At 37.4% G+C, this 22,984-nt stretch overlaps 1 protein-coding gene across 12 annotated transcripts in view; it reads right to left on the bottom strand.

The window, feature by feature from the left end:
* The window catches only part of ZNF438 (zinc finger protein 438), a 215,092-nt gene that overhangs the window by 70,965 nt on the left and 121,143 nt on the right, over positions 1–22,984 (bottom strand). For 4 of the 12 annotated variants that reach the window (XM_049881707.1, XM_049881711.1, XM_049881709.1 and 1 more), the window contains 2 exons: positions 594–671; positions 9–91 (listed from right to left, as the gene is read on the bottom strand). The exons of 6 other annotated variants lie outside the window; for them this stretch is intronic. The gene's annotated coding sequence lies outside the window, so the exon portion shown is untranslated. Of the gene's footprint in view, positions 1–8; positions 92–593; positions 672–1,390; positions 2,009–22,984 lie in introns of those variants that run through there. 2 more of the 12 variants (XM_049881712.1, XM_049881710.1) reach the window with 2 other exon arrangements.

Below are 22,984 nucleotides of genomic sequence, written 5' to 3'. Positions count from 1 at the left end.
TAAAATACCTTTTATTATTCTTATATGAAGTTTGCAGCTATTTCCCACAGAATGTCTACAAGATAAAATTTGCTGACTTTCTTCAACATACCTAAAAAACAAAATTGGATTTTCAAACTTTTAAGAGAAAAATGCAAAACAATATTATTAGTTTATCATTAAGTCTACATCTACCTTAAGAAAAAACAAAAAACAGTATTTGGGATCTATAAAGATATTTGCTTATTCTATTGCATAATTCAAAAGCTTACCACTGATGTAAGTAAAATACTAAGATTTCTCATAGTATATGTACATGCACTAACTATTGAATTATGTCAAGTTAGAAATCCCAGAAATGCTTAACATGTGGTTCTGAGTATTATGTAATCAAAAATAAGTGAATTCACACATAATCTCCATGTTGTGTGCTGCTGAGTCGGCTCTGCCATCATTACTTGGGCAACGGGAGAATTACATGATTCTCAAAAGACATCAGAAGTCTAACGGAATAAAATGCAGAGCTCCTGATTCTGTGCCGTACTTCCAGAAAATAGAATTCAAAGTCCAAAAATAATAACTGGAATAATAAGTACCACAAAATAAAAATTTACTTTTTTTTTCCTAGACCTCTTCTTACTCAATCCTCTTCATCTTCATTCTGAACAGGCTACCCTTCTATTGTATGACCCCTGGTGGAAAATAATGACAGCATTTTACTTCTTAATACTGCATGGTAAATCATTTAGACTTATAAGAGAGATTGTTAAAGCAGGGTGCTTTCCATTCCAAATTAATGACATCATCTATGATCTAAATAAGTAAGAAGTTAAACATGGCAAAGCTATTTCAGAAGCACGGGCCTGAATCTAAAAATACTTGCCAAGCTGGTACAACACATGCCTTCTTCCGATTTTGATGAATACATCGTGATATACCCACACAGCTACGATATGTGTAGAGGGGAGTGAAAACAACAGGGGTGCAGGTATGTTTTTGAAACTATCTCCATGACCAAAATAAAGGTCATGGCAAGCACATTTAATCTTCTTCAAAGTTTGCCTGCCTAGATCTTCTTTTACATTAGTTCTCAATGACCGAGGCTCTCCTAGGTTCAAATGAGCATTTCTTGAGAAGCAAGGTACATTCTCTCCATGCCTAGGAGACTTAATAAAGACTTAAAGCCTTCCTGGGGGATCCAGAGTAGAGTCACCACATGTGAGAGTGAGAAAGAAGATTCAACTCAGGCTAAAAGCACAGGAAAGAAGAAAGACCATGCCTGAAGTGGTCATGGATGCCAGGCAGCAAGAGTCTCTGGAGAGGAGGAGGAAGGACATTACGGTTAATGAAGGTAAGAGCTGATGGGCACTTGGGAAGAGACAAGAGTAGGCTTCAGCCAATACCCAGATACCTCAGTTTTCCGGGATACGCCTAGAAGAATTTGGTGATGACAGGACATCATTTCCTCCACTCCCAGCCAAACCTAGGTAGAAACCAGCCTCCTACAACCATAGGCGGGCAAACAGAGAAAGCTATCATAGAAGCAAGCCGTGGGCAGTTCCAAATCTGATGAGAGCAGGAAAAAAAAATCTGTTCAGTGACTCATGGTTGTGAAAGAGTCTCAGCAGGGGTTTGGCAGTATAGAGGATGGAGGCACAATCTTACAAAGGAGCAGAAAAGAACTTTACCAGTTAATTATAATTATATTCCACTTCCTTTTGACAGTCATTCGTTTAAATAGAGATCTTTATCTGTGTATTGGCAAAAATACGTCTACAGAAAAACATTATCTTTTACCTATTCTTGACAAAAAAAATGAAGATAAAATGTATTCGTTCCAGTATGTTTTTTAGGATTTTTGCGTAAGCATTCTGTTCGTCCTAAATCAATTCTAAATTAATATGGTTAAAATTGAAACTACTGTATTCAATGTATCTTTACTATCAAAAATCAAGACTAGCATTTCATAAATTTTGAAGTAGAAATCATCAAAGAGAATCACTACAAAAAGTATCAAAATCTTACACCAATGTTGTTCAAATAGAAGTTTTTATAATTTAAAAATTAAAAAAGAAAGAAAATAAAGGTAATACATCAATCATGATTCACACTTCCCAACTACATTAAATAAATAAAAATTTAAATGGGTAAGTGGAAGTAACTCTCTTAGCAGGTTATAAAGAAGGAGGGATAATGTCATTTCAAATGAGAACATCTATCTACTTGTGGAAGGTGAGTAAAAATCCCCCTTACCAAATAAAATGCATCCCACAGTACAAGCAGGGTCGCAAAATCTAGCAATTTTCTCACCATTCCTTCCAAGAACATTTAGTGAACACCTGCAGGGCACACACTCAGCAACCTGCTTAGTAAGCAAGTAAAATTTAAGATAACATGTGAAGTACCAGAAGATTCTTTCAATGAAAGAATTTGAATCACCATATATGCCTGCTTTTAAAAAAATGTGTAGAATCCTGTTAAAAATTTTCCATAGTACAAAACCTTATGCCTTCCTTGTCTCTCTTTGTGCTTTAATTACTGACCTCATCCCCTGGAGAACTGCACATACAATAGAGGAGCTGCATTTGGGTTTTTTTCTCTGTATCCTACATCCTCATCTCCTCAAACCCTGCAAGTACTCAGAAAAGGGTGTTTTGGGGCCAACTAAGAAACACATAGCCCAAATGTTTTTGGAGACTCAAGAGCCAGCCTCCTCAATGAATAAACCCGTTGCCATCAAGTTGATGCCGACTCATAGCGACCCTGTAGGACAGAGCAGAACTGCCCCCACAGAGTTTCCAAGGAGCGCCTGGTGGAGTCAAACTGCTGACCTTTTGGTAAGCAGCTGTAGCACTTAACCACGATGTCACCAAGGATTCCCCTCAATGAATAACACTCCCGTAACTCCTCAAACCTCCTTTACCACGTTCCTCTCCATCTCTTTCACCAGAACATTTCACTTCCACTTTCTAGAGAGAAACTCTATGGGGCAGTTCTACTCAGTTACTCTGTTCTATAGGGCCACTATGAGTCAGAATTGACTCGACGGCACTGTGGTTTTTGTTTTGTTTTTTTTTTTTAGAAAAAAAAAAAAAAGACCTGGGGGTGCAGTGCTTGAAGGGCTTTAGTGCTAACCAAAAGGTCAGTGGTTGGAACCCACCAGCTGCTCTGCGAAAGAAAGATGCAGCAGTCTGCTTCTGTAAAGATTACAGCCTTGGAAACCCTATGGGGCAGTTCTACTCTGTCCTACAGGGTCACTATGAGTCATAATCGACTCATAGCAACAGGTTTGGTTTTGGTTTTCCAGAGAAAACAGAAGCTATCAGATGGAAAGTCACTCACCTTCCCAGTATTTTATGCATAGCTAACTACATTGCTCCAGTTCCTCCTACTTAGGACCTGACACAAGAGGGGCTGTCCCTCTCCCTGCCCAAGGCCAGGCCACCTGCTTATGCCTTGGATTCTGTTCTCTCCTGGTTTCCCAATACCATGAAAATATGACTCCTTCCGTTGCTTGCATGTTCAACTTCTTTTAAACCAGATCTTTTACACTGGCTTTTGAATAAGCCCAAGTCTCTTCCATTAAAACAACAAAAACGGAATCACTTGGCCCCACATCTCTCTCTAGCTATGGTTCATAACTCTATCTCTCTTTGTCTCAAATACACGTCTCTGGAGCCCTGGTGGCATAGCGATTAAGAGCTTGGCTGCTAACCAAAAGGTCGGCAGTTCAAATCCACCAACCGCTCCTTGGAAACACTCTAGAGCCTAAATGCTCCTACTCCACTTCCTCGTCTCCCGTGCACTCACCATTTGGTCTGTGGTCCCATCACTCCTCCAAAACATCTTCTTCCAAAGTCATCCACAGATGCTGTTCAGTCCTGATCTTACCTGACATCTCAATAGCATAATAACTGCTGCCCATTTTCTCCTTCTCAATATCCTCTTTCTATTAGCTTCTATGAACCAGAGCCCCTGATTTGTCCTTCTGCCTTTCTGCTCATTCTTGATCATTAAATGCTGGAGCTCCTCAATACAAACATCACATCTTACATTACATTCTCTCCCTAGGAAATCTCATCCACATCTATACTTTTATCACATCAATACATATAGAAACAAACTTTTTGAGGCCAGTCCAGACCTCTGCTGTGAGCTTTAGACCCATACATCTAATGGTCTACCACAGCAGTATACAGACTGGTAAGGAGCTGTAGAGGCGGACCACCTGGATTCGAATCCTGTCTCACCACTTACTATCTCTGACCTTGGGTAAGTCTCTCAACTTTTCCGTGTTTCTGTGTCCTTCCTGCCTCCCCCCACCCCCACCCCCGTAAAAAATGCATTTCATAGCAAATGCTAATAAGTATTAGTTATGATCATTATTGGAAACCCTGGTGTTTTTTTTTTATCATCATTATTACTACTGGGCATCTCTTTTTGTATGTTTCAAAGCCATCTGAAATTCTACATCCAGAATGAAAGTTATGATTTTTTCTCAAATGTGATCTTCTAGTCGATCTAATTGCTTTAGTCAGAAACCTAGTAGTTATCCTCAATACAGTTCCTCCCCTTCCTCTCTGATTTTTAATACTACATATCTGTTTACATTTACTGATTAAATCTGTCTTCTCTATAACTCTCCAACCATCACCCTACCCCGAGCTCCATCCCTCTCCCGTGCAGACTACTAAAATGGCCTCCCAACTAATTCACCCAGGGTCGCTATGAGTCGAAAATTGACTCAATGGCAGTGGGTTTTGGTTTTTTTACTCTTCACCCCAAAGCACATTCCACATTGCAGACAAAATGATCTTTGCAGATTGCAAATCTGATTAGGTCAATCTCCTGCTTAAATTTTTTTATTGGCTTCCCATTGGTCTTAGGATAAGAACAAATCTCCATAAATGTGGCCTAAGAAGCCCACATGATCAAGCCTCTGCCTACCTCTCCAGTCTTACTATATACCATGCACTCCTTTGGCTCTCAGAGCTCTTTCTGCATGGGCTTTATTCCAGTCCCAGCCCTGCTTCGGTCCTTCCCGCCGCAGCATCTTTGCACGTGCTCTTCCCTTTGTTTAGAAAGCTCGTTCCTTCTCTTCTTCTCCTAGTTAACTTCTTTTCATCTTTAAGATCTCTGTGTAAATGTACCTTCCTTTGGGAAGTGTTCCCTATCCTCTCGGATAAGGTCAACTACTTTTATTATTGGTACTCCATACCTCTCTCTCAGGGCAGAGCAAAGGAGAGTACATTTAGAAGAGAAGGCAGGGAAGAAGTATTTCAATCGGCTAAAATTTAAAGAAAACCCTGCCATTTCTTAATAATTTAGTCGAAAACAAACAAACAAACAAACACAAGCATAGAGGCAAGGAAAGTTGCTTTGGTAACGACAGGCTCTATGAAGAGAGTTACTTGGGTAATCACAGGTCGCATGAAAGAAAAAAACAAAAAACTAAATAGCAAATCCACTGGAATCAGAACAAGGACTTGTCATGCATTTATCAGCTTGGTATCTTTCCCAACCTTTCCAGTTTTTATTAGAATGAGTTATTGTTAAAGAATAGAATAACTTTTTTTCTTTCCTTGCTGGAAATACATTTTCAGGATAGAAGTAGCAATTCATCTTAGAATGTGAAGGCACAGGCAAATCCAATCTAAGTGGCTAAAAGGACATTAAAAACTTATCATATTTTAACAGGTTAATTTCAACATTGTTGTAAAAACTTTCCAAAATGATATATTTTTACATTATTTCTTAACACTATACGGCTACCCTTCACTTAACAACTATCTCATTATCTGACATCACACATCTATAACAAAAGTAAAAAATCTACTGTGCAACTATTTTGCACATTAAAGATGTACATCTAGCAATAACGAACCCCAAGGTGGAGTAGCGCTGGCTGTGATGGTTAAGGTTATGGGTCAACATGGCTGGGCCATGATTCTCAGTGGTTTGGCAGTTACATAATGATGTAATCTGGCAGTTATGTAATGATGTAATTTGACAGTTATGTAATGATATAGTCATCTTCCATTTTGTGATCTGATGTGGTCATCCTCCATTTTCACACAAAGCTGATCTTTGGTACCTAGCCATGTTGATAAGTGAGCAGTGGGTATATACATGTGTGTATATGTATATATATACATAAAAAATAAAACAAAGCCCACTGCCAACTCACAGCGATCCTATAGTTTCCCAGGCTGCAAATTTTTACAGGAACAGACTGCCACACCTTTCTCCAGCAGAACAGCTGATGGGTTTGAACCTCCTAGCAGCCAAGTGCTTAACCACTGTACCACTAGGGCTGATATATATATGTATGTATATGTATTTATCTATATATGTATTTGTATATATATTTATATATTTTGTTGTTGCTGTTAGGTGCCATTGAGTTGGTTTGACCCACAGTGACCCTATGTACAAGAGAATGAAACACTGCCTCGTCCTGCACCATCCTCACAATTGTTATGCTTGAGCCCATTACTGTAGCCCTTATGTCAGTCAATTTTATCCAAGGTCTTCTTTTTCTTCACTGACCCTCTACTTTACCAAGCAGGATGTCCCTCTTCAGGGACTGGTCCCTCCTGGTAACATATCCAAAGTATGTGAGATGTAGTCTCACCATCCTTGCTTCTAAGGAGCATTCTGGCTGTACTTCTTCCAGGACAGATTTGTTCGTTCTTTTGGCAGTCCATGGTATATTCAGTACTCTTTGTCAACACCACAATTCAAGGCTTCAATTCTTCAGTCTTCCTTATTCATCATTCAGCTTTTGCATGCATGAGGTGATTGAAAACACCATGGCTTGGGTCAGGGGCACCTTAGTCTTCAAGGTGACATCTTTGCTTTTTAACACTTTAGAGGCTTTTTGCAGCAAATTTGCCCAATGCAATGCGTTGTTTGCTTTTTTTTTTTTTTTTTTTACAAGTTCCTCCCCTTTCTCTTTCTTAAAGTGAGCCAGAAGATTCCATTTTTTAATGAAAACTCTCGTTTCCTTTCTCAAAACATTGATTTCTTGACTGCTGTTTCTATGGGTATTGATTGTAGATCAAGTAAAATGAAATCCTTGACAACTTCAGTCTTTTCTCCATTTTTCATGATGTTGCTTACTGGTCCAGTTGTGAAGATTTTTGTTTTCTTTATGCTGAGATACAATCCATACTGAAGGCTGTGGTCTTTGATCTTCATCAATAAGTGCTTCAAATGCTCTTCACTTTCAGCAAGAAAGGCTGTGTCATCTGCATAATGCAGGTTGTTAATGAGTTTCCTCCAATCCTGATGTCATGTTCTTCTTCATATAGTCCAGCTTCTTGGATTATTTGCTCAGCATACAGATTGAATTACTGAAAGGATACAACCCTGCAAACCAAATCCATTGCCACTGAGTCAATTCCGACTCATAGCGACCCTGTAGGACAGAGCAGAACTGCCCCATAGGGTTTCCAAGGATCAGCTGGTGGATCTGAACTGCTGATCTTTTGGTTAGCAGCAAACTCTTAACCGCTACACCACCAGGGCTCTCTCTCTCTATATATATATTCGCGTATGTACGTGTTCGTCAAAATGAAAAGTCAAAATTGTTCTTGATGGAATATTATTCAGTAATAAAAAGGAAGGAACTATCACATATACAGCAACGTGGACGAATCTCAAGGGAATTATGCTGAAAAACCCAATCCCTAAAGGTTACACACTATTTCATTTATGTAACATTACTGAAATGAAAAAATTATAGAGAACAGGCTAGTGGTTGCCACTAGGGGATGGGGGCAGGTGTGGGGGAGGAGGTGGATGAGATTATAAAAGACAACATGAGGGATCCTGTGATGGAACTGTTCTATATCTTGACTACAGATAGAGAAGCAACATGTGTGATAAAATTGCATAGAACTAAACACACACATATACACAAGTGAGTACAAGCAAAACTGGGGAAGTGCGAATAAGATCGGTGGATTGTACCAATGCTAATATCCTGGTGTGATGCTGTACTATAGCTCTGCAAGATGTTACCATTGGGGGAAACTCTGAAGATGACACAGGATGCCGTATTATTTCTTGTAACTGCAAGTGAATCTACAATTATCTCAAATTAAAAAGTTTAATAAAAAATACTTTAAAGTGCTTTTACCACATTCTCAAAAATAGTTATTCAATTACCCATCTCTGACTACAAAATTTCAATTTTTTAAAAGCAATCTTCCTCCAGTTTCTCTACATTCTACCTTTGTTGATGTCAGCTCATAAAAGAAAGGAGATTTAGGTGGACAGAAAGTGAAATGTCTTGAGGTTGTAATAAACACAATGAAAGTATTAATATTTAAAAAAATAGATCTCGAAATGTACTTAAAAGTTTGAGATTATAATGACATAAACACCTATTTGTGACCTAAGAAAAACTGCCTCCTTTTGTACTTTGAAGTATTTAAAAAAAAAAAAAAAAATCACATAGAATTAAATTACAAAGCTCATACATTTGTTTATGCAGCTGGTCTATTTTAAAATCTAGGAACTTTAAGCCTACCATTCTAATAGGCTTACTGGTGACATCTCCATCCTTTGAAAAATAAATGAAATATCATAAATCATCTGACAGTTCTTAAGCTTTGATTTTTATCATCACTCAGACTCTTTAAAAATAAAAAGCAATATGAGAGGATAGGATCTTGTTTTGTGCCCTATAAAATTTAAGATAGAAAATAAATCATACTATTAAATGTCATTTAGAACCCTACCTTCGATATTTTGGATTAAATTGGCATAATATTCTTGGTCATTCCTGGGAGAATTCATACAAGTTGAGTAGCTTTTCTTACAAAATACTGCAGAACTTGGGCAATTCCTGTGATAAATGAAGTAATAAGGCTTTGGAGTTGCAATTGTGTATATTTAAGTACTTCATATAAGCACCGAGACTGTCATCTTGCTGGTTATCCAGCACTATGAATTTATTATTTGGAATCCAAAGAAATGTCTGAGTACTTATAAAGAATAAAGGGTTGGGGTAAGCCCTTTTAATTTTAAATGAAAAATTTAATACCACGTTACAGCTACAGAGTTCAAGCTTTATTTTCTGGCAAGCTGATTTAATGAAAAATATTCACAAACTTTGCAGAAAATGTTGAGATAAAAACACCATTAATACCTTGGACATGTTTAAGATTCAACAGAAGAACAGTAAGATCTAGGTGTTAGCCATAGCATCCTGAGAATTTTGATCATAGTTAAAGCGTCAAGAAAATAAATTACGGGAGACATTCTCCATGACCTGGTTGCAAGGTAAATTCAATGACCGGTCACTGGTCAGTTGAACTGACCTTTCAATTCATACACATGTACTTCAAAAGTCAGCTGGGCCAGCATTAGGGGAGGGAGGTCAAAACTGCACTCATGTCAGCTGTCTGGCCCATCATATTTAGACTCATTCTAAGGGTCAAAAACATTAGTTTTGTCTTTCACGATGGTTTCATTTACCCTTCACGTAAATGAAAATCCATAATTTTCCTTCCCTTCCTGAAGCAATACTGGCACAAATTGTAAGAAATATTCTCAGAAGATTTATATTGCATCTATTTTTCAGAGTATAACAATTTTAGATTTTAGTCATTTTTCTCACTCATTTTTAAGATAAAGCCAACAAAATTGTACCCTCCACATAAGGGCTAACCAGTGCCAAGTCCGTATCTGGCTGTGTACAGGATTTGATAAATATTTGAATGAAATGGAATGGCTGAACCAATGATAACAGAAAGCCTACTTCTTACCCCTTCCATCTCATACTGTTGCAAATGAAGTATGCTTAAATATTATTTAATTTTAAAGAGTACATTTTGTTTCTTAATTGTTATTAAATGAACACATACCAAACGACTTAACATATGTATAAGTTATAAAGAAAAAGAATACAATGAACACCTGTTTTTCCACTAGCTGGTTTAAGGAAGTGAACATTACTAGTAACTTTGAAGTCCCCTTTATGGCTCTCCTCTTTCCCATCCTCCTTCCCATGCTTCCTCCTCAACTATCCTGAACTTTTTTCCTTGATTTCCTTTATAATGTTACCATATGTATCCCTACTCAATATTTTATCTCATTTTGCAAGAGAATGGATAGAATTATATTGGTTGGAATCATACTAGATGTATTCTTATGTCACTTGGCTTTATCACTCAACATATTCAGGAGATTCACCCATGACGATATGTGTAGGATTATAATCTGCTATTTGAATATTGCACAGTTCATTCCTTATCTTATTGATGGATATCCGAGTCATCTCCAGTTGTCTGGAACATATTCACAGATGGTTCTCAGTGTCTATTTGCAAGAGTTTCTATGCCTCAGAGTAGACTTGCTGGGTTGGTACATGCACAATTTATTAGACAGAGACGAACTGTTTTATACGGTCGACCCAATTCACACTACAGGTGCTACAGTACGAGAGCTCAGAATGTTCCACTTCCTTGTCAACACTTCTGTCAATTTGGTAGATACACAATAGTATCTCCTTGTGATAGTTTTTACAGCTTTTTTTTTCTTTTGAGGTAAAATGTACACACAATAAAATGCACAAATCTTAAGTGTACTATTCCATAGTTTTTATACTTATTAACTCAAATTATACCTATTCAATCTGTATGCTGAGCAAATAATCTGAGAAGCTGGACTATATGAAGAAGAACGGAGGATCAGGATTGGAGGAAGACTCATTAACAACCTGTGTTATGCAGATGACACAACCTTGCTTGCTGAAAGGGAAGAGGACTTGAAGCACTTACTAAGGAAGATCAAAGACCACAGCCTTCAGTATGGATTACACCTCCACATAAAGAAAACAAAAATCCTCACAACTGGACCAATAAGCAACATCATGATAAAAGGAGAAAAGATTGAAGTTGTCAAGGATTTCATTTTACTTGGATCCACAATCAACAGCCATGGAAGCAGGAGTTAAGAAATCAAAAGACGCATTGCATTGGGTAAATCTGCTGCAAAGGACCTCTTTAACGCGTTGAAGAGCAAAGATGTTACCTTGAAGACTAAGGTGCACCTGACCCAAACCATGGTATTTTCAATTGCATCATATGCATGGGAAAGCTGGACAATGAATAAGGAAGACTGAAGAAGAATTGATGCCTCTGGATTGTGGTGTTGACAAAGAATACTGAATATACCATGGACTGCCAGAAGAGCAAGCAAATCTGTCTTAGAAGGAGTACAACCAGAATGTTCCTTAGAAGCAAGGATGGCAAGACTGCATCTTACATATTTTGTACATGTTTTCAGGAGGGATCAGTCCCTGGAGAAGGACGTCATGCTTGTCAGAGTACAGGGTCAGTGGAAAAGGGGAAGACCCTCAACGAGGTGGATTGACACAGTGGCTGCAACAATGAGCTCTAGCATAACGAGTGTAAGGATGGCGCAGGACAGGGCAGTATTTCGTTCTGTCGTGCATAGGGTCACTATGAGTCGGAACCAACTTGATGGCACCTAACAACAACAACAACTCAAATCATTACCCTCACCTCAAAGAAAGTTTTCAATGACCACTCCCTGTCAATCCTTGTCTCACCTCCCAGAAATAACTACTGGTCTGATTCTTTCCCCTCAAAGATAAATTTGGTTTTCCGTGGAACTCCATAAAGTTAACATGAGATTCATCTATATCGCAGCAGGTATCCGTAGTTTGATCCTTTTTGTTGGTAAACAGTGTTCCATTGTATGAATATAATGTTTATCCATTCTCTTGTTAATGGACACCTGGACTGTTTCCAGTTTCTACTATTGTGATAAATCTACTATGTCATATACAGGTACTCCCCAACTTATGACAGGGTGCCATTCCAACAACTCTGTTGTGACTCAGTTCTGATGTAAGGCAGATACTTTTTTAGTTTTCACTGTTACTGCCTCTTATTATCAGTATCTTTATAAATTTGATCTTCGTTTGTCTTTGGGGGCTGGAAACGTTACATATAAACATCTGTGAATGATAACATCAACAAATTATGGTCTGCAACACTGTGTATAGTGCCAAAAAACCAAAAAACAGATGACCTTAAGTGCAGTTCGTCAGTGTGGTTCGTCGGTGTATAAGAGTTCCAGTTGCTAAACATTCTGACCAACATTTGGTGTTATCAGTCTATTTAATTTTAGCCATTCTGGTGGGTGTGCAGTGGTATCTCATTACAGGTTTTATTTGCATTTCCCTGATGGCTAATGACGTTAAGCACGTGCTTATCAGCCATTTGAGTATCGTCTGGTGTAGAGTACCTGTGTTATAAAGTGTCTTTTCAAATCCTTTCCTCTCTCTCTCCTTTTCTGTTTCTGACTGTCATTTTTAATGGCATTACAATGAATAAGGAAGACCGAAGAAGAACTGTCGACTTTGAATTATGGTCTTGGGGAAGGATATTGAATATACACGGACTGTCAGAAGAACGAACAAATCTATCTTGAAAGAAGTACAGCCAGAATGCTCCTTAGAAGTGAGGGTGGTGAGACTTCATCTCATGTACTTTGGACACATCAGGAGGGACAGGTACCTAGAGAAGGATATCATGCTTGGTAAAATAGAGGGTCAGTGAAAAAGAGGAAGACCCTCAACGATATGGACTGACACAGTGGCTGCAACAATGGGCTTAAACATATCAACAGTTGTTACGATGGTGCAGGACTGGGCAGCTTTCATTTTATTTTACATAGGGTTTGTATGAATCGGAACCAACTCCAAGCACCTAACAACATATAAATTCTTTATCTATACAGTACTTTTATAGATATATGTTTTGCAAATTTTTTTTCCTAATGGTGCCATTTGATGAGAACAACTTTTAAACTTTGATAAAGTCTGACTTATCAACTCTTTTTCTTATGGTTATTGCTTTCAGCGTCTTAAGAAATCTTTGCCTACCCCCAAGTCATGTTTTCTTCTAAAAGCTTTATGGTTTTAGCTTTTACGTTCAGTAATAAGATCCACCTCAAATTAATTTTTATGCATTGTGCAAGGAAGGAATTGAGATTAATTTTTTTCCATACGGAGATTCAGTTGTTCCAGCACCATTCATTTATCGAAAAACTATCCTTTCCCCATTGAGTTGCTTTGGTGACTTTGTTGGAAATCAAATAACCATATAAATGTAGGTGTATTCTGATCTCTTTAATCAGTTACATCAATCAATTTGTTGATCCTTATGGCAGCACCACACTGTCTTGGTTACTGTAACTTTATGGTTATGGTCTGAAGTCAGGCAGTTTAAGTTCTCCAGAGTTTTATTTATTTTTTCCTAGATTATTTTGGATATTCCATTCCTTTAAAACTTTAAGAGTCAGCTTGTCTATTAAAAAAAAGAAAAATCCTGCTAGAATTATAATGGGGAGTATGTTGAACCTACAGATCAATTTGGGGAAAATTGTCAACTAATGAAGTCTTCTAGCCCATGAAGATGGTATTTCTTTTATTTAGATCTTCTTTAAATTTTTTCAGTAACTTTTTGAATTTTGTTGTTTTCACTGCAAAAGTTTTGCATGTCTTTTGTTAAACTTTATTCCTAAGAGCTTTTACTTTATTTTAGGAGGGGAAATAGGCTTATTAGTGATCACCTCAATTCAAAAATATTCATTATTTATCTCTCTTTGGAAATATTAAATACATCAATACTATGGGAATTTTCATTTAATCGTACGTCTTTTTTAGTACATTCTGTATAGTAAACAAGACTTTCTAAAAATGGAACAAGGCTCTATAACTTGACAATAAAATAATGAATAAAGTCTAACACCACACATGCTAGAAAATGGGACCAGGACACTTTATAATCCATCCTCATTTTAAGTATACTCTCTGATGGGGCAAGCACATTCTTTTTTTTTTTTTTTAAATTGTGCTTTAGGTGAAGTTTTACAGAACAAACTGGTTTCTCATCAGTTAGTACACACATTGTTCTATGACATTGGTTAACAACGCCACGGCATGTCAACACTCTTCCTTCTGAACCCTGGGTTCCCTTATGATCAGCTTTCCTGTTCCCTCCTGCCTTCCAGTCCCTGCCCAGGGCTGGTGCGCCCCTTTAAAAAAAAAGTCTTGTTTTATTCCATGGACCTGTCCAATCTTTGGCTGAAGGATGAACCCCAGGAGTGACCTCATTACTCAGCTGAAAGGGTGTCCGGAGGCCATATTCTCAGGGTTTCTCCAGTCTCTGTCAGGCCACCAAGTCTGGTCTTTCTTTTTGAGTTAGAATTTTGTTCTACATTTTTCTCCAGCTCTGTTCGGGACTCTCTGTTGTGATCCCTGTCAGAGTAGTCAGTGGTGGTAGCCAGGCACCATCTCATTGTACTAGACTGTCTGGTGGAGGCCGTGGTAGATATGGTTCATTAGTCCTTTGGACTAATCTTTCCCTTGTATCTTTAGTTTTCTTCATTCTTCCTTACTCCCGAAGGAGTTAAGACCAGTGGAGTATCCTAGATGGCCGCTCACAGGCTTTTAAGACCACAGACACTACTCACCAAAGTAGAATGTAGAACACATTCTTTATAAACCATGTTATGCCAATTGAGCTAGATATTCCCTGAAATCATGGTCCCCACAGCCCTCAGCCCAGCAATTTGGTCCCTCAGGGAATTTGGATGTGTCTACGAAAAAAAAAAAAAAAATTTTTTTTTTTTTTTTTTTTTATGGAGCTACCATGACCTTGCCTTGTACATGCTGTGCTGGCTTCCCCAGTACTCTCTTGCCCTTCACCAAAGTTTCCACTTACCTATTAAGTGTTTTTCCATCCGCACCCCTCCCCTCTCTTGTAATCATCAAAGATTGTTTCTTTTTGTATGTAAACCTTTTCATGAGTTTTTACAGTAGTAGTCTCATACAATATTTTTCTTTTTGTGATTGACTTACTTCACTCAAGATAATGTTCTTCAGATTCATCCATGTTATGCAATGCTTCACAGATTCATCGCTGTTCTTTATCGCTGAGTAATACTCCATTGTGTGTATGCACCACAGTTTATCCATTCATCTGTTGACAGGCATCTAGGTTGTTTCCATGTTTTTGCTACTGTGAATAATGCTGCAATAAACATGGGTGTACATACATCTGTCCGTGTGATGACTCTTAACTTCTCTAGGATATATTCCTAGGAGTGGGACTGCTGGATCATATGGTATTTCTATTTCTAGTTTTCTAAGGAAGCACCAATTGTTTTCCAAAATCTTGTATCATTTTGCATTCCCACCAGCAGTGCCTAAGAGTTACTATCTCCCTACAGCCTCTCCATTTGTTATTTCCTGTTTTATGGATTCATGCCAGTAATACCAGGGTGAGACACTTATCTCATTACGGTTTTGATTTGCATTTCTCTAATGGCTAGAGATCGTGAGCATTTCCTCATGTGTCTCTTGGCCACTTGAATGTCTTCTTTGCTGAAGTGTCTGTTCATTTCCTTTGCCCATTTTTTGATTGGATTATTTGTCTTTTTGTTGTAAAGCTGTTGGATTTTCTTGTAGATTTTAGAGATTAGACCTTTGTCTGATTTGCAATAGCCAAAATTTTTTTCCCAGTCTGTAGGTTCTCTTTTTCCTCTTTTGGTGAAGTCTTTGATGAGCGTAAGTATTTAATTTTTATAAGATCCCAGTTATCTAGCTTATCTTCTGGAGCTTGTGTGTTGTTTGTTATGGTTTGCATCTAGTTAATGTCATGTATTAGGGCCTCTAGTGTTGATTCTATTTTTTCTTTTATGAACTTCATGGTTTTGGGCTTTATATTTAAGTCTTTGATCCATTTGAGTTAGTTTTTGTATACAGTGTGAGGTAATGGGTCCTGTTTCATTTTTTTGCAGATAGACATTTCATTTTGCCAGCACCATTTGTTAAAAAGACTGTTTTTTCCCCATTTGATGGACTTTGGGCCCTTGTCAAAGATCAGGTGACCATAACGGGATGGATTTACATCTGGCTCTCAATTCTGTTCCATTGGTCAACGTATCTGTCGTTGTACCAATACCAGGCTGTTTTGACTACTGTAGCTGTATAGTAGGCTCTGAGGTAAGGTAGGGGGCAAGCATATTCTATGAAAGGAGTTTATATATATGATTCCTTCTGCCTGGAATTGCACTGACCCTTTAGTTAAGGGATTCATGCTACCTAACTGCTCCAAAGCCAACTGTTTTTTAAGTTCTGTAGGCCCACATAATCATGACCAGAGGTTTCAAGGAGAAGAGCAGAACAAGAAGTATTTAGCTTTGACTTCTCAGCAGATGTAAAACAATCTCTTTGCCCTCTTTTAAAGACAGGCCCATATCCAAAGGCCCATATTCAAAAGTTGTAAGGTTTCCCACTTGGTCTTCTTTCTATTATGACTTTTTAGTTCCACATCTTCTGCTTCACTGTTTCTCCTTTTCCTCATTCCCTGCTTCTTCTTGGCATTGCTAATTTTATTTTCCAGACCTTCATTATCTGATCCTTCAGAGTTTCTGTATTTATCAAGATCTGAGAGTATGATCAGATCAAATTCTTCATCACCGCTCCAATCCAAAAAGGCTTCTTCTTCATCTTTGGCCTTTGCTTTACTCTTACTGGTTTCTCTTCTGGCTTCCCTTTTTCCCATCTTCTCTTCATATGACTTGCCTTAATTTTTTTCCTGTACTATTTTTTGTCAAATTTGTCCTCTTCCTGAAGCCTTTTTCTTGTCGCTGGATTTAGACAATCTTTATTATATAATGCATTTTCTTTAACGTCCAACTCAAACATACTTCACCACTGTACCTTAAAGAAATCAGCACCAGGGTCACCCTCATCCACTTCATCTCTGTTCATGAATTGTAAAAGAAACCTCTTTGATTTTTCTGTATCTCATCAGTATAATAGTAGCCCTGGTGATGGAAAGATTAAGAGCTCGGCTGCCAACCAAAAGCTCTTCAGTTCGAATCCACCAGCTGCTCCTTGGAAACCCTGTGGGTGCTTCTACTCTGTATTATACGGTCGTTATGAGTTGGAATTGACTCCACATGGGTTGTTTTTTTTTTTTTTGGCATCAGTATAATAAGCAGATTGAGTTAGAGACCGCTTTGCTTTTACTGCTTTCTCTTCTATTTCCCCCTCATCTGCCTCTCCTCCTCCTCATCATTACTAGCACCACAGGCTAGTCTGTACTCTTACTTTTCCCATCTTAGAGAAGGTTGGACTTTTTTTTTTTTTTTCACTGAAATAGGCTCTAAACTCTTCCACTTCATCACTGGTAAAGGAGGGAGCCCTAGGCTCATTAATAATTCTTCGATCAGTTTGTTTTACATTTTCTGAAGAAATCTTACCCATGGTGTCACAGCAAGCCCAAAAGACAGGGAATATTCAATTAGACATAACTTGTTCAAATTAAATACTTCTTTCTTCACCACGTATACTAACATATGTAAGGAACCTTTGAGCTCTTTCTTTCAAATGTTGATCTTGGGCTAAGAATGTTTCCAGTTTTCTCTGGATGTCCATAAATATTTCTGGGTTGATTCTGATTTTCTTCAAAGACACCTTCTTCTGGAGAAGTTGCTGCAGCATTATTTTTTCTTATGAGGGAAGCAAAATTAATAAAGCTTGGTCCACTTGGCAGCTCTACCTGCTGTGAATATACGTGTCGGCATTCTCTGGGCAATCAAACTGAAGAACCCAATGCATGGCCTGGAAACCCAGCCCCCTGGCTTCAGTATCAGTAGCAAAGAGCACTGCAGTGCAGTTCTCTTGCAGACAATCTTCCATGTTTCTCATCTGCTTTTGTCAACCATGGCGGTCAAAGGTAGAAATACCAGGCTGTAGCTGGTAGAAAATTCAGTTTAGATACTGAACTTCCTCACGACTTGAAAAAAAATACAATACTCTTTTTCAGATGGCTTCTCAAAAAAAAAAAAAAAAAAGACATTTATTTTTTGCTACAGCTCATAAAATACACAGTTTCATTCGAAACCGGCAGAGGTGCTATAGTTTACATTCTCACCCACCCAAACATAGTTTTTCAAACTCAAGCATTTGTGGTCTTTTACAGATTTTGTGTTGACTAGAAAAAAAAAAAGTTGATATTTAAGATTTTTATAATAGCATTCATGGTATCAGCAAAACTCATACCCCAAGAGTCTACTTGCTCCATTATGAGCTAATCCTGTTTCAGATCCTTTCCATCAATGAGACTGCTGAAAAGTCATGATTCTTTCCCACTTTTTGAAGAACTTCAAAGGTCTGAGAGACAGGCCAGTTCTCACAGGTGGTATTATCAGAACCCACAGTCCATCTGTTAAGGGCCACTCTGGATGGTATTAGGCTTCTAGTACTGGAATAAGGAAAGTCAAAATCTTTCCAGATTCAATTTCGGCAGCTCCTAATTACATCTTTACTTTCAAAGCCAGATAAAAAAGTGTGTCCTCTAGTGTTGTCTCAACAAAGGCTCAAATGAGTAATTTTTGAGTTCTTTTAAATTCAAAACTATTTACCTGTTGACTTATACATGAATATAAAAATTTGTGCTACCTCTTCTTTTCTTAAAAATCTTGTAAGTATTCTTCGTTTTCTTGTATTAAATGAAATCTGAAGCCAAAATAATTTTTTTCCCTTAAAAATAATCGATTTGCCTGATCTCCAAAGGAATCTTCATCTCTGAAGTCCAGCAACTTTACTGGCCCCAGTACAAAGTATGCTCTTTTAGTATTTGAATTCAAGTTGTCTTTTATTTAAAAAAAAAAAAAAAAAAAAATTTTTTTTTTATTTCAGAAAAATTTAATGTGTAAAAATTGGCTCTATTTACACATAATTATACAATGATGGGTCTACAATGATACATATAATGGATCTATTCTGCCTGTCTTCCACAGCAGTCATCTTGAAATTGAGGTACATTTGAGACTACATGAAGACTTTCCAAGAGATATATGGCCATTTTTTTTTTTTTTTTATGTGGGGATAGAGCGTTTTAAGGCAATTAATTTCCAGATCACCAACTTTCATCCTTCCTAATGTTGACCGTTCTGGGAATATCCCTGTAGCTAAGATATCACATTGGCTTGGGTTTTCTACTCTTCACTCCCCGTCCCTTCACAATCACCCTTTTCTCATTTTACAAAAGAGATGCAACCTCTCACTAATCTTGTTTAATGCATTTCTCTGGGACGTAAAAATCATTGGGCTATCAAACAAACAATGTAAAACACTGGTATCTCTATATCCTATAATCAAAGAACTACGGTAAGCCTTTGTTCTCTCCCTGTCTTGTACATATTGTATTTAAAAGTGGGGGTATTTGGGTTCAAGTTAGTTGGTACAATCTACAATTCAAATGTATTTAGAATGAAGGGTAGCAAAACATTTTTACTTAGGGACCTTACCTTGTTAACATACCCTAATTATTGTTAAAGAAGCATCACTCCTGTGGGAGTCTTTAGTGGGCGCAAAGCAAAGAAACACTGAAGGCAGCAGCGCCTTGTTGTATCCAGGCAACACACATGGTAAGCCTCTGTACCTTATCTATTTATCTATCTTAGAATTAGAATGCTGCCATGTGATGGTTGTCATGGAGACGTATATTAACATATTTATTTGAGCTAAAAAATCAAGTTGGACTTTTAATGACAGAAGGAAATCTGATTTGGATAATAAGTTTGAAAATTTGGACTAACTTTGATAATTAGATTAAATGGCAATTTTTCCCTAAATTGAGTGAATTACATTTATACTGCAAGGTTTTGATAAAAATATATTTAAGGCATATGTTAAGACAAAAAGATTTCTTGAAAAATGTTGTACTGGCAAAGATATATTTAAGTTAATAATATTTCTAACAACGCTTTCTAAGTAAAAAATAAGTATATAGGGTTAAAGAGGGTATCTCTAAGTAAAAGAGTAATATACGTATAACAGTCATTTGATAACCCTAAGTCTTTTTGATAAAAGTCCCCAAATTGAGAAAGTTAATGGCTCTGATATCTGAGTAACAAATCTTTCTCCAAGTCAGGTGGTCTCTAATTTCTTTTTTAATACAAATGAAAGAATAATTGAGTTTTAGTAGAGAGGTCATTAAAATAACATTTTAATTTATAAATCACTTTATGATTTCTGGTATACAACTCAGTTGAAGGAGAAAACGGAATAAATGACACAGTTTCTGGCATACTGTAAACAATGATATTTTAAAAATAAAGGTGTTACATCATGCTTTTAAATGTTCACTTTTCTCATTTCTAAGCTCTCTGCCCTCACTGTTTTTCCTGAGTCATCTCTTTTCTCTTGTACTCTTTCCAATTTTGTTTCCTTTCTTTGATAGTTTTGTTTTTTTCTTCAACTTCTCTCCTGAGTTCTGCCAGCTTGCTTCATCTATTGTCATACCACCTCCCTAAGTTCCTGTTTTTCTACTTAAGCTTCATAGAGACAATATCTTCATCAGGCTAATTAAAAAAAAAAAACAATGGCAAAATTTTTGGTTATAATTTTCATCTGTTCCTTTGCAATATTTCTGTTTAGTGTGGCTCATCTACTTATAATTTTGCTATTCTTTTTCTCATTTTTTTTTCTTATAGCATACTGGTATCAGTGCTTAGTTCCTTATTTATTACCCATCACTGAAGAAGCTGGGTTTTTCTGAACTAGCTGCGTACATGGGGCTGCTATAGAAAGAGAGAGGCCAAGGTAATATTTCAGGCTGATTTTTCAATGCCAGGCTCTCTTTTCTCTGCTTCTTCAGAGGTGTGGTAGATTGCAAAAGAAAGAGGAAAAAAAGCCACATATTCCTCTAGTCCTACACACATGTCCCTTTGCAATGTGACTTTGATGACACACCTATCAGGAAATGGAGTCTATTTCTTCAAGACTCTGTGAATGTGGCTTGCTTTATGACTTGCTTTGACAAACAGAATGTCATGGAAGTTATGTGTGAATTCTGACCATCGGCCTAAAAGGCCTCACAACTTTACTCTCATCCTTTTGGAATCCTGAAACCGCCATGAGAAGAACCCTGGGATAGCCTCCTTGAGGATCAGAGATCTTGTAGAGAAAAAGGTTGTTCAGCTGACACTCAGCACCAACCATCAGATATGTGAGTCAACCCATATTTGACCATTCAGTCTCAGGTGAGCTGTCAGATGACTGCAGTCTCGTGAGTGACCTCAAGTGAGGGGTGACAAAAGATTCACCCATGTTTAGCCCAAACTGCTGACCCTCCAGATCATGAGCAAATAAAATGATTGTCGTTTTTAAGCTACTAACACTTCCCTGGTGGCATAATGGTTAAGTGCTACGGCTGCCAACCAAAGAGTCAGCAGTTTGAATCCACCAGGCACTCCTTGGAAACTCTATGGGGCAGTTCTACTCTGTCCTGTAGGGTTGCTATGAGTTGGAATAGACTCGACGGCACTGGGTTTGGTTTTTTTGGTTTAACATTTCTAGTGGTTTGTTACAAGCAATAGATAACTGAGACATGAGGCAAACTGCTTCCTGTAAATATGGCTTGTTTTTTTATGCAGCTCCACCTCCTCTACTTCTCTGAATCCAACTGGGTCAGAGGAGCTTCTGCCCTCAGCATAGCTCACTCTAGTTTCACTCACTCTTTCAAATAAGGGAAAGCTTTTGTACCTGAGGGTGTACCTCTTACATTGAGGGAGTGAATTTTCCTGGTACTGATGTCCTGCTGCCTGTGGGCCCTCTTGTCCCTGATATCTCTCTCCTTACTTCTTTCCTCTTGCTCCTACACAGCTCTGCCCAGTATCACCATATCACCTAATTTAACAGCCCTTAGACACATTTTGAAATTTTTAGATTATTATTAACTCCTAATTTCACTGAAAATAGAGTTCGTAGTTCTTTGTTTTTTTTTTTTTAATTCTCCTTTTGCTTTTGGATGATTTCCCAGAGAGGAGGGGTAAACAGGATTTACACTGTTAAGTTCATAGTAGAAGTCTTTCCAGTTTCTGCTGAACTAGTTCTTAACTGCAGTACATGTAAATTTATTAATCTTTCGCTTCATAAGTTGTATTTCCTCATTTAGTCTAAAATTTCCTCTCATTCTCTTAAGGTCATAAAGCTATTCCATTCTAATTTTGTAATGTATAATTAAATTTAATTATAATTTATAATTTAACTGTTTACCATTTTGTACGTGGTGTGAGGTAGGGGTCTAATTTTATTCTCTTTCATATGGACAACTATTGGCCCAACACTATATACTGCAAAATCCATACTTTCCCCCAAATGATCCATACTTGTTTTGTCATAAATTAAGTTTCCATATATAGATGAATAGGCTTCTGGATTTTCTATTCTTTCTATTGGCCAATTTGTTTATCCTTGTACCACACACTGGCTTAATTCCTATTGTTTTATATTAAGTCATGATATGTGGCAAGGTAAGTACTTCCACCTTGTTCTTCAGGAGTGTCTGTAATTTTTGGACCACTGGTCTTCCACCTAAGAATTATTAAGTCTCACCAAAACAGATTTGGTTGTAAGTTCATTGAACCTATGGATCAATTAAGAAAAAGTGAACATTTCTGTAACACTAAATCTTCCAATCCATGAATATGGTGCTTCTTTCCATTAATGCATCATATTTAATGTCTTTCAATAAGATTTTATAACTTTTTCCATAAAGGTTTTAGACATTATTTGTTAGACTTATTCAAAGGTTATTAATTTTGTGTTGCTATTATAGATTATCTCTTTAAAAACTGGAAACCCTGGTGGTGTAGTGGTTAAGTGCTATGGCTGCTAACCAAAGGGTCAGCAGTTCAAATCTGCCAGGCGCTCCTTGGAAACTCTATGGGGGCAGTTCTACTCTGTCCTATAGGGTTGCTATGAGTCGGAATCGACTCAACGGCACTGAGTTTGGTTTTTTGGTTTTCTTTAAAAATTACATTTTCTATAGTAACTTTTTTTTTTTATAGTAACTTTACAGTGTAAAAATCTGGCAGACAGCACCTTAACCAACTGATCAAGACTAACATCACCAGTACTAAGTCATGCTGATATCATACA

This window comes from Elephas maximus, chromosome 4 (assembly GCF_024166365.1).
Source record: "Elephas maximus indicus isolate mEleMax1 chromosome 4, mEleMax1 primary haplotype, whole genome shotgun sequence".
Taxonomy (NCBI): Eukaryota; Metazoa; Chordata; class Mammalia; order Proboscidea; family Elephantidae; genus Elephas; species Elephas maximus.
The sequence above is the reverse complement of the archived record's forward strand: the minus strand, read 5'-3'. Positions and strand labels throughout refer to the sequence as shown.